The sequence below is a fragment of the Manduca sexta genome, chromosome 19 (assembly GCF_014839805.1).
Source record: "Manduca sexta isolate Smith_Timp_Sample1 chromosome 19, JHU_Msex_v1.0, whole genome shotgun sequence".
Lineage (NCBI taxonomy): Eukaryota > Metazoa > Arthropoda > Insecta > Lepidoptera > Sphingidae > Manduca > Manduca sexta.
Window position 1 is genome coordinate 7,528,565 of NC_051133.1, and position 13,897 is coordinate 7,542,461.

At 32.0% G+C, this 13,897-nt stretch overlaps 1 protein-coding gene across 1 annotated transcript in view; it reads right to left on the reverse strand.

The window, feature by feature from the left end:
• The window catches only part of LOC115444004 (monocarboxylate transporter 10), a 109,047-nt gene extending 107,363 nt beyond the window's left edge, over positions 1–1,684 (reverse strand). Inside the window, exon 1 of the mRNA XM_030169609.2 lies at positions 1,580–1,684. The gene's annotated coding sequence lies outside the window, so the exon portion shown is untranslated. The remainder of the gene's footprint in view (positions 1–1,579) is intronic.
• Positions 1,685–13,897: the final 12,213 nt, after the last annotated feature.

The window sequence follows — 13,897 nt, forward strand, 5'->3', positions numbered from 1 at the left end:
TCTTTCACCGTTAAAGCAAGCGATAATTCACAAGGAATACACAGATAATTTTTAGAAAAGTCAGAGGTGCGTGCCCTTGGTTTTGAACCTGCAGACCATCGTCTCGGTAGTCTCTTCCACTCCCAATTAGTCTATCACCATTTATTTATGTACATGATAAGAATTTCATAATATTAACAGTTCAAATTATATTTATATAACAATATTAAATAAAAACAAGAATATACATTCAATAGGTCAGAGTCGGTTCTATTTTTCTAAATTTGCTCATCCCTATACCTTGGAAAACTCTAAGCTAGGAAAGTATTGCGGTCATAACTATAAAATAAAACTACGCGGTCCTAACTGCCGAACCCCTCTTTGTAATAATAAAAAAAAATAAACTTATTTTTCTATAATAAAATTCAAATGAATGACAAACATGTCTTAAACGTTTTCAAACATTAGGTAAGTTCAATTCGTATCACAAACAAGACGTCCCTCTTGTCATAAAAATCCAATCGTGGCTTAATTAATAATTAGACATCTTTGTCGTCCATTTCAAAGCTAAAATAGTTTTAAAAAGTTAAATGAAATTTCTTCACAAGCAATAAGATCTGATTAAAGTCTATCATAAAAACATAAAACTTTTAGAAGTTTGCGAAAATATTATCAATTCCTTAGTAAACGAGCGAATATCTTTTTCGAAAAATTTAGTTTTCTGTTCTTCTTTTAATCACCAAAATTTTCTTTAATTATCGTCATTATTATAATTAATTACAATTTAAGTTCTTTCTTGATTATGTTTGTTATGATGTTGGTTGAAAAGGAACTACAATATATAATAAAATGTAAAATAATATACAATATATATTATTTTACATTTAATATTCAAATTTTATGAATATTTGAATATTGATTATGGGTTGACAATATTGTTCTTTTATTAATTTGTTTAATCATTTCAAGGAATTCATTCATTTCAAGGCATTCAAGGAAAACAGGAAGTTTGAAGCGTACCAGATACAATTGTATAATTAAATTACTAACCACGACGTTCGTATGTTTTGGAAAATGACAATTTATAATGTAAATATACGCACAATCATTTCAACTCGTATTTAAAAGAAAGACATAAAACATTACTTAATAAACGGTCTATAAAATAAAGATAGCTTGCGGAATAATTGATCAAATTTGTTATTCGAGCAAGTATTCATTATAGTCAAATAAAACAAAACGTGCATGAATTCATACAACAGACATAGTGAAAATAAAATATGAGTAATTGATAAATAAATGCATATGATTATGTAGAATCCAATTTTTTATTCTTAAAACTTTTTCATCTTGTTTTTAATAAATATATTTTTATAATTTTAAAGTATTGGTGCTAATTCTAATATTTTTATAGGTACTTCTCAATAATAACACAGGTGTTAGGAAAATTCTTAATAATTTTCAAAAAGGCCTTTTTATAAATTTTTCGCTTTTAGAATCAATTTAAAATAAAGTAATAATTAACTTAAAATAAAGTCGGTTACAAACTTTTACACGTTCGAAAAAATAATTTAAATGAAATATCCTTTTCTAAACTTACCACATCATGAAAGTAAGTCACATTGCGAGCGCGCGTAATTTCTAAGTGATCACGGATCGCGGTCCGCACGTCCGTCGCATGCCAGCATCGGCGAGATACTGGCCTGTCTGATAAAACGCACTGATAGCGGTCGATCTCTACACTTCAATTTATCAAATTAAACATACGAACCTACTTCATTGATACAAAAAAGGTACAGTATATGGAGGAAAAATTTGAATTGGTAAACGTATAACCACAAAAGGGTTTTGGAAACTGACCTCTATTTCATTATCAAAATATTTGATTCTATACAACTGAGTGACAAGGGCAAGTTGCTCGGATGAAAATGCGACTCCTCTGCCTTTGAGTACATACAACGAGAACTTTGTTCAACAAGGCACTGCGATTTGTTCGTCATCCTGAGACATGTGGCTTTAGGTTATTGCTTAGTGCTTAATTGCAGTAGCTGTAATATTCTTCAAATTCGAACACAATACTTGCGCACTGTAGTTTAATGGCAGAAATAGACGAAATTTGATAAATAAAAGTTGATTTATTGCCAAGAACAAATAATTTATGATTATGTGTTGTAATCTAAAACTGATTGGACACCTGAAATATGGACGGTAAAGGCCTGTACCCAAAATCAGGAAATTCGAGAGGTGCTCGTAAATTGTATCATATTTTAATTTGTCGGCTTTGACGTCCCATGTCTGAAATTAATGTGCTCGCAGGGAATCCTTAAACCCTTTATATTTAATGACAATATAATATATTTTGAAGGTCTTGCTAATATACCTACGTTATTTTTTTGTGAGATCTAAATATGGACAGTGTTATTATAAGTGTTTGAGCCCAAACGTATTTTTCGTCAATTCAGTTTTAAACGGTTGACTGCTAACTTTAGCAAACTTCTGAACATTTTCACCGACTTCACGTGAAATATAAATATTAGTATTTCTAGATAACAATATTGACCTACTCTAATTGATGCAGTAATTGATACGAATTCATATACCTAATAATGTAAAAGAAATGGGTATTGCTCAACATACCTGTTACAAGTAAGCTATGAAAACCAATATCAAAAAATGTTATATGGAACGCAAATCCATGTTTTTATAAATGCACCCGTCACCACTCAATTGGTTTGGAAAATATTTTAATATGAATGTAGTCGAATTTTATGAGCCCTCGTGCAAATGAAGCGGTCACACGACAACTTCGAGGCGAAGTACATGATTCACGATGAAATTTAAATTGGTTAATGGAGTTAACGCGGCTGGCAGTGAGTGGATTAAATGAGCCAAAGGTCTGCTTCAATGGTACAACTGGAAGGCGGATGATGATAATGAGGTTTTTGCGGTTACGTAAAAATTTCATAATCGAAATTGAGATTAGCTTAGTGCTCTTAAAACATGCCAATGTATCTGCAATTTTGGTTGCGTAGGGTTAAGGGGAACCTATGGGGAACATAAGCGTTATAAATACATAATAGTTGTCAAATGAAAATATACATACAATTTAGAAATGCTAGATCAGAATAGTACGTTATGCAATGCTAATATAACATGCATTTTTTTACAATTTACGTTAATTATTTTATTAAGAATATTCATGTTTAAATATAAAAGTTACGAGTTAACGACATACATTATTTTGTGTTGATAAGTTTATTTGACGCCTAAATTACTGCAAAAAATTCTGAATAAAAGCAACATCAAAGAGTTTTTCTTTAACATTTTTAATAACTTTAATACACGCAAATGTGACGTGCGGGTTACCATTTATTTTCAGATGCATAATTTAATACGAATTTTGATGATAACGAATATGATTACTGTATCAAATATCAAGGGAAACATGAAAAGTTCGCTGTAGCAACAGTTAATTTTGCCGGATAAAAAGTATTAATGAGCGCAGAAACTAGGCTGAAGAAGCACAGCTGTTTCTTTTGCCAGTTCAAATATGATATAAAAAAATGATTTGATTATGAATCGAGATACGGAATAAGGTTTTAGTATATGCCTACATCAAACAATTGTTATGAATATGACTACACGGTCGTATAACCAGTTCTTGTAATTTTTATATCGTATTCTTTTACACATTTTATACAGTTTTGGTGTATTGACAGGCTTAGAGCTGTTTATTCTAAAACTATCTAATATTATTTAATTGTTTCATAATTTTCCACCCAGGCCATTAGAATATTACGACGTTATTATAACATTTTCATATTGCAATAAAGTTTTGGACCATTGATCTTTATGACCAGACATTATTTGACATTATTTGCTTGGAAATTTTCATGATAGGCGCCTGCCTCAATATTGACAGTATACACTTCATATTTCACCATAACAGATTTCTTAAATCTTAAGTACCATTTACTATGATCCTTTATATCTTTGTAAAGAATAATAAAGTAACCTATCCAATTTAAGATTCAGATATTCACGATACAATATCCAACCTCGCCAAGAATAGAAGATTCAGGCTATATTTTATTTTACGTACTTATATTTAGATTCTTCACGTTTAGTTGTTTAACGTCGATCCCACATTGAACTCGTTTTATCATTTGGCTAGACGGCGCCAGACTTACCTCTCACATAATGTGGGAATAAATCTGCCTAGCGTTTGCATCTATTCATAAATAGTGTAATTTTCTTCGAATTTAGCTTTATTAAATACAAAAATGACAACCTACTCTCTATAATAAACTGTGCCCAGACGGCTTGCATTAAAATTCAACTTGCGTGCACACAATAAAATTAAGTTCATGATTGCATCACTTCTATACGGCTGAATTTATAAACTAAACAATATTTCAATGCATTTTCAATATATTTATGCCCTTAACTTCATGAGGTAATTTCTTTTATATATAAATAAAGTAGAATGAAGTGATCGATAACTATAAAATGTTTAAAAAATCAAAATTTTACTACCAGATTCTTTGTAGGATACATTTCCAGTTCTAAAGCAGAAAACTGCAACACATAAAGTTTTATAATTAATTAAAGCAACTCCATTATTGAATTTACCGAGTTTTACACTTAGTAACTCCTCATTATTACAATGATTGTTAGTACCATTGTATCCGTGAGTGGATAGCGTAAACTTAAAGTGCCGAGCCTAATTTGACCTAATTGTTCATTTGGATACGATCCAGATGATTTTGACAATTGAGCGGCATAGTTTAATAAGTTAAGTTACTAACGGCTTTCGTAATAATCACTGCTCACGTTATTTAGTGTTGACAATCAACACATTATTACAATGGATATACTAGCAGTAAGTAAGTATGTGAAAACTAACATGGTATAGCGGCTACTGGAAAATCGGAAGATGCTGGAATTTCTACTGGTATGCCAGCTGTTAATTCCATTGTCCGAGACAAACTACGAAGATAATAGATCTCGTTGGAATCCTGGAAGCCATTAATTGCAGATGTAATCGATCGGACTATCGGAAAATAGTTCACAAAACAAATAATGATTAACTACTCTAAACTTTTTATACGATTCGAGGTAAAACTACACAAAGTTTTACAGTGATATCTCTATTGCCAAACTTTTATACTTCTGAGAACAATATACACATTATGCAAATCGGAAAATGTAAAACTTGTTTAATGTTCAATTTCGACAATGCAGATGTAGTGGAAATAATCGTATTAGTACAATAAACTAAATTCAATTCCCCGTAAACAAAATGTAGTGATGCGGTCAAATCAATTTTAGCACGAGTCATTTGCAATTTCAGCCTAATCTGTGCGGAAAGGTTGGCCAACGCGCATCGCGTTAAAAATCATCCATTTCTACGTGTATGAAGAGCAGATTTATGCTGGATCACGTACAGCTACCATTTAAATTGAGCTCAAAAGCGGACGGTGCTTGGTTTAAAGTTTATAGCTAATTTGGCCTGACAATGCATTTTCATAATAATTGCATTACTTAGCCTCATTGAGAGTTCAAAACCATGTGATTTGCTCATTGGAAGGCAATTAGATCAAACAATGGTTTACCAACTGTTTGTATGTTAAATGCATATTGTTTCATTGTTTTATTTCTTTAAAAACTTGTGTGATTTGGTGATTACATTAATGTAATTACATCAGGTTGAAGATGTAAGATTTTACGTGCATTATATTTGAATATAAAAAATAAGTTATTACATGTTAATTTTATATCTTTACTGGCGACCCAAGAAATACATAAAATAAATTTAAGGTTTTATGTGAATTTCTTCTCGTGTCTTTGATATTCTTTAAACAAAGTCATGTAAATTTTTTCTCATGTTCACTGCGTAGTTATGTCTTGATCTTAAATGTGGGCGAAATGTGTTCAAATCTTTTAAAAATAGAACACGAATATTTTGCTTTGTTTATCCTTTTTTATTTATTGTTCCCGCCTCCCGGCTATGTTTTTTTTTTGTTACGGAGTCATTGTCAGCATCTTACTCATATTATAAATACGAAATTTAAGAAATTGTCGGATATTTGAATGTTTGAATGTTTGTTAGTTGAACGCAGAAATCGAACGGATTTGGATGAAATTGGCGCACAGCTGATACATCGTGTCCTGGGTTAACATATAGACTGATCTTTTTTCGAGAATTAGCACCTTAAGGCAATATTTGAATTAAAATATTTGAATCTATTTTCAACTGATAGCATCGTTTCATTCGCATTCGTACTGATAGCATTATGAATCGCTTTAGTGATTTAAGGACTTATGTAGAGGAAAACGTTATACACGAAGGTGATGCCGCAAGTAACATCTAGTAAACTATAAAGCTTATGTTATACTTACATAAGATGCGAACAATACCATAATATTAGGTATAGGAAAAGATACTGGTGGAGACTCACTCATAAAATGCAAGAGCCCAGCTGGGTAGGCACCATCACATATTTCATTTTATCACAAAATACGAAGAATTAGAAGAATCACCAGGTTTCCTACGCAATTTTCGTGTTAGTGAATGCATCACATGCTTTAAAGGAGGTTACCATTAGGAACTCTTAAGCAGCTGCAATTCCGCTCGAAAATTACAGTATGTTGGAACGAAATGCTAGAATATTGACAGTAGAAATGGATACAAAATCCAAATACAACTCTATACTAACGCAGTAAAATGCAAAATATAGTACCAGTTAATCTACGGATCAATGTATCAACCAAAGCCAAGTCCAATTATCATCAAATGCGCGGCCGTGTTGCGCAATGATGCGGGCCATTTCGCAGCCCCGCGCCAGTGCATTTTATAAGGATGTTAGCCATTATGAAATCGCGCTGTTTGTATTCTGCACCCATAGCTCACCTACTTACAATATTTTATTGCGTGTCCAGGGCCGATTGAAGGGAAATTAGTAGTGATAGTTTTACCGCAGATTTGGATAAACAATAAAGGTTAAAGTTAGGTTTGGAGATTTGGATGTGCAATCCGGATTTCCATAACGTCACTTGCTTATTTCTCATTTCAAGTTATTAAAGATTGGCATTATAAATTCTTCTGGGTGTGAAGGTGATAATGAACAATCGTGATGGTATATGATTTCCTTATATGCCTTATTCTTATACCTAATAAAACGAAGTGATCTGCCATAACATTTTTTGGTACTCAAACCCAATAATATAAGACCCAAGTCTCAAGAACAAAATTATAAGGATACATTTAAAATACCAAACGATAAATAAACCTTTAAAGTTACAGATAAAACTCACAGTTTTAAATGAGGTAATTAGTCAGTGGATTAATTGAAGTAAATAGTCTAGCTAAGTTATATATTATTTTAAAGCGGATATCTAATCCAATTTCGTAGGAGATACGCAAAAACTATGCATTCTACAGGAGATATGATGAGTAAACATTTCGTAGTACAAACTTCATCAAGTCTGGCAAATACACATGTCATTATTCGGATATTATTTGTGTTTTGTTTGATGAAACAAACAATACATGAAACATACATAAAAACACGCCCTTATCCGTCGCAAATAAGGCAGTAATGCAACTATACCCGCATATCATCGGTCCTAATATAGGTACTTAGGCGCCCTATGTCATGTATTGGAGATGAGTTTATGGATGTATTTCTTTAAAATAAAACCTCATTGGATCTCACCCCAAGGTTTATGTTTTGTGAGTATTGTATTGCCTGAGACTGCCACGGTAGCGTAGTTGTATTGCGTTATAAGACGCTACTCTAAGGTTCTACGTTTGAATCCCGGATCGGGCAAAGTGATATTTGTTTTTTTGCATTCAGTATCAGTCCGGAATTAATACCCAGTATGGCGACAGGCCACCCTTATCACATTATGGGACGGAAAACACACACAGCAAAAATAGTGTGCCTCGGATCTAACTGTCTACACCTTCAGGGATAAAGGCATGATGTGTGTATTTTTGTTTTGTTGAGTACTTGATGTAAATAAGATGCTGATAATTAATAGCACAATATGTTTTAAGCTTGGATGTCGGTGCTTAATCTGCGTTATTTTTTTCATATTAATTTACTCTCATAACGTGTGATGAATATTAAATACAAGCTGCATATAATGTATTTTATAAACGCAATGTACCAATGTGTTATTTTACCTAAACCTTTATTTCGAGAATTCTCCGAATTCAAGAGCTCTTAGCGTGCCTAACGAAGTGTGTCCATCTAGTTTATTCCCCAATATGTCGAGCGACGGGCAATCGCCAGTCAAAAGCCTTCTTGTCATAGTGGATGGTTTCAAAACTCGACTCCCGAGCTTTGTTACACCAATGAATGGCAACTTATGGATAGGTAACGATTTGAAAGAATGTTCGTCTTTGTTTATATCGAAAATTCGGGTTAATTTTTCTTGCCTCGTTTGGCCTTCGCTATTTTCCGATCTTTATTAATGAAAGGTTACCGACAGATTTATTACAATTTTAACAAATTGAATAGCTTCGGGCCTCGCAGGTGTAGATTTATTTAATGAATTTTTACCCTATACTGAATATATATAGTCTACATTTTTGTAAATGCTACATGACTGCGATATTGTTACATATGATTAATTGCTTATTTACGTATCGTTAGCGAACAATACGATTATTGCGATTGATTGCTTCTATTCCAATTAAGTATTTTATCGAAAATTCACATAAAGCTATATTCTGTCATGTAACAAATTTTAATAATTTTTAATGGCGACTTTTTGAATAAGATTTGGGTTCGACACTAAATTGACAAAGGAAGAACAAAAAAGAACTTTACGATACAGCAAATTTATTTTAACAATTCATTCCAACAAAACTACAATAAGTTAAGCACTTTTCAAACCATACAAATTTTCGGATACCGCTGACTTTCCAAATAGATAAACCATTTCAACTGAACTTCACAATAGAAATAAGAACGTAGTGGATCAGTATCACTAATTTCGTGGACTTTTTGAACCATCGCCAACTAAAGACAATGTTTGTTGCATAGATAAAGGAAGTGATTGACCTACGTGTACCTACTGCTTGAGATATTGTCGAGTAGTTGTCTCAGAATACTGACTTAGATCGTACTTATGTTGATAACCTGACGTTCGTTAATAATACGTTCAACTGGTGCCAATTACACATAAGATCAGTTGTTAGGGATCAATCTGGCATCAGTTCAATCAAAGAGAAGTTCCATTTAATCAAGGTTTCAATGTCCAAATGTTTTGTGATTTGATTCATCAGTCCATGCGTTACAGTGTTACGGTTAGATCATTAATCTAGCACTTATTTAAGAGATCTTGTTATGATTATTGGTCTTTTTAATATCCAAATGTTTTGTGATTTGATTCATCAGTCCATGCGTTACAGTATTACGCTTAAACGATCTAGCACTTATTTAAGAGATCTTGTTATGATTATGTGTCTAATGGACCATTCGATGAGTCCAATAGTCTTTATTATTTAGCAAAGCAGAGAACATTAATTTTAATTATATATATGCTAATTGGTTGTTTTCATTTCGATGTTGTATGTAAGGTGAGATCAATGCAGACTTCGCCATTACAATCTCGGTAGGAAAGGATTATAAAAAAATATTACTCCTTTCCTTTTTACTATCGTCATCGCTCGTGCAGTTTGAACAACAAAACGATTCTTACTGTTTCTTTTTCCTTCGATTTTCCCGCTTAGATATATTTTGTCGCACAATAACAATTTGTATTCATTAACCTAAACATACACGTAGGGTACTAAGACCCAAAATAAATACTCATATTGAACAGTTACCTAAAATTACTTGACAATTGCTTAACATTGAAGAGTAAAGGCTCGTCTGGATTAGTAAATTAATTAACGGTGATGTTTGCGCTACGTTACTGGGGTCGATAAACAAATTAACGGTAAAATAATTCTATTAGGTTTATAAAGGCTTGGGCTAATGGCCGAAAATTACAGAAGTGTTTCTATGCAGGCTTGATGCTTGCCAGGTTTTAGTATCGGAGGAGAATCAAAAAAAAACAAAACAGTGCGCATTAGAAGACATTCATATTTCATTCGAAAAATAAAACGGACCATTGTCATTCTCAAAAAGTCTAAAACTAATCAATTGTTGAACAAATTTTATTTCGAGAGGGGGTTGGAGAGGGGATTTGAACACCTAAACTCCAGCCCCCTGGCTACGTCCATACTTGATATACATTTTATATAATTAAAGAACACGACATTTTCTGAATGTTTCTTTAAGAATATTAGTTTGATAGCATTTTTTTATAACCGAGGCTGACTTTATGGCAATGTAAACCATAAAGTGCAGCAGGTTTGTTCATTCTTTTAATAAAAAAAGAAATAAAGAAAGCAAAAATACCCATTTAATTCACGGTATATTATGTTAATTAGTTTCTATATACTATTACTAAAAATACTCTGTCGTAATTGTGGTGCCGTCCAATCAAGCTTGATGAGATTCCAGAGAACGACTTCATTGTCAGTAAGAATAGGAAAGGTCCGGAGTAGGCGAATTATATTCTTGTTCTAAAGTATTCCTGGACATTTTACAAGAAATACGCTTTGAAACTCTTTTGTGTATTGAGTAGGTATGAAAGTTAATACATTTTTTTTATATATTAGCCTTCTTAAATGGCTGACGTTGAAGAAACAAAAATATATAAACGCCTATAAATTTTAAAAGCATTCTTTGCATAATATTGAGATAGCAACGTAACACTGCTTATAAGAATTATTATAATTACCTTAACAAGGAAATGTACTTGATGACCAGCACCTTTAAATGAGATCTGAACAATTCAGGCGACATAATTAATCGCCTAACTTGGCTACATTTCGGACAAAGCCCAACCCTCCAAAATGAGTTGATACCAGACATAAATTACATTTCAAAATAAATTAAGACAGGTAATTAAGATTCCGATCGAAAAATTTAAAATGTACACGTTGTGCACCTCATTATGTTTGTGAAAGCTGATTTTAGTTCCACATTTTTGGAATCAGTTCAATTAATTTTCGGCACATGTAAATAAACGTACAGGGTGTGACAGTCAAGTGTGTTGAGTTGATTATGTCAACGATTTTAAATATGATTACAAAATTAAATCAACTCAACATTATTGTCTACTTCAACCAATAAGTAGAATTGTTAAAATATAGAATATCGTTGTTATATGTTATGTTATGTTAAAATATCGTTGCAGAATATCATTTAGATTTAAAATTCTTTACTTAAATATAACCCTTTCCTAGATAAATTTCTTATGCAGAAACTAACCTGTACTGAATGTAACAAGTCTGATAATCTCTTTATTTTAAGTACCTACTTAGATATAACTATGGTTATAGATATTTGGCCACTAACATTTAGTAAGACTTTATGCATTAGGTTTACTTTTAAAATACGACCCGACAAGATCATGTACTACGTACTGTATAAGTTTTATGTTATTTTTTGGTGCAAAGTACATTCATTGAGCGCGTGCTAATATGCTTCCATTCCATTTTAAACCTTTTAAATGTTTTTGAATAATATAATTTATGCTCTATTGATTTCTTATATTTACGCGAATGTTAGACATTGAAATTAAACTAATTTTCCGGATTCTATCGCGGTTTTTTTGTTTTTTATTTTTCTCCCGACGTTTCGAAGAATTAAGGCTGCAAAGTCTTCGAAACGTCGGGAGATAAATAAAAAACAAAAAAACCGCGATAGAATCCGGAAAATTAGTTTAATTTCAATATAATTTATTTCCTACAGTTTTTCTTTTTAGTTAGTAGTGGCATCAGGTTGAAAAGTCTTTGTGGTATCAAAAAACCCTCCTAGATTATTATTGGTATACTAGATGTTTTGCAGACGATTTCAATAACTTTTAACTGCTTTTACAAAAGAGTTAAACAAACTTATTATTTTCTTAATCTTAACTTTGATGTGGAAATACCAGGCTTGCTATGTCTGAGCTGAGCCTTCTTAGAACTTCTAATAACTGGATAAAGTGTATTATTAAAAACATAAATTCCATTCTTGCAATTCAGAGTTTTATATTGCTGTCTTGCTTTCACTACTCATAGTGCTATAAGTGTGAGCATTTAACACATTTGTGTTACATGTGCAGTGTTAATACTCATTTGCATTTTAGCCCCTACAGTAAATAACAAAATTCCACCGAATATATTTTGAACACAGTACAGAATACACAAGCCTCAAACTCTTACAATAAAAGAAATTTCACGTTAAGGAATAATGAGCAAATTCTTTGATTATTCTATCTGATATTATAATAATGTTGTTGTTGTTGTTAATTTATGTTGTACCTGTTCGTAACAATATAAAATAGGGAAAGCTATGATTTCTTTTTTGTTCCTACTTAATGGTCTCGGCAACTATCGCCAACTCTATTAATCACACAATCACTACTTTCCGTGTGTAGATTGTTATGATTGTGTTTGGAAGAATTCTATCATTCCCAAAGAACTTGTTACAAATTCGGCCTAAAATAAATAATTTTCTAACTAGTGTATCTAGTCATCGTTTCACAAAGCAGATAAAGTCCTAGATTTAACCATAGTTGCAGCTAATCAAAACTTAAGACTTTGTATTTTTTATAAAACTCACTACACTTATATAAAGTAAGTGTGTTTACTTATGTATGATTTTATATTCGCTTACTTTTCACCACTTATGTACATAAAGTTTTACACTAAGCGGCCAAGATCTTAACAAAAATTCAACATCTGAAATTTTGATGTAGTTATTTCTTAATTGATATCAGTACATTTATTAGATTATTCCGCATTTATGGCCAATTTTCAAATGAAGCCGTATGTAAATTGGGATTTCCGATCGTAACAGAAGTTTGAAAACGCGCCAAAGTAGTTGCATTGGACAACAAGATATGTATTTATCCATCTATCTATACATATTACAAAACGAATTTAAATTTTCTGTTATCGATTTTCTTAGAATCTACTGAACGGATTTTTATGAAATTTGGTATGAACGGTCTTAAACGGCTCTGGGAAGGTTATAAGCTACTTTCTATCCCGGGACAATATATAGCGGGACTTTTATTCCGGAAAACTCCCTCATGCCGGCGAAGCCGCGAGCAAAAGCTAGTTTTAAAATAAAGAAATGTAAACAAAAATGTTGTATTCTTCTAAAATGTACGTAGATATTGTGACAGACTTTTCAGACGACCAACACCTCAGTCCGCTCCGTGACCATGACGTCTGCAAAGTCCTCAAACGTCAGGAGAAAATTATAATATAAAAATCCGCGATGAAATTAGAAAACCAGTTTTATTTAGAAGAAGGGGTCTTTTATACGGTTCAACCAGCTCCGTGTTACCTATAAAGTAACGTTACCTATAAAGTTACTTTAATTTAAATACAAAGAACAATATCTAGATTAATTTTAATATATCTTTAGTAGATATATACATACGAATCATTGTAAATAAATAATTTAATTTTCAACCGTGAACCAGGAAATGACTTAGCATTGTTTTGTTCCCGTTTGCAACATTATGTTCTAGTGTGGCGAAAGTATTTTTATAAAGTTATTTCGTTCTTTGACTATAGTTTCATTTAACCTAAAAAGGAAATTAAAATATTTATAGAGATTAATTAATTCCTATAACGGAAAGTTAAACAGGCACAATAGGCCGGGTGCCATTAAAACTAAAATAATTATATGTAATATAATGAAATGTAATGCACGCTCGATATTTAGATTAGAATATTGTCCCCGTTATTAAATGCAGTTAATGATAATGGTGCACTAAGTGCGCCGTCATAAAACAAATAACTCCGAGCTTTATTAATACCTCTATCAACACGCCTCATCAATGAATGCTCTTT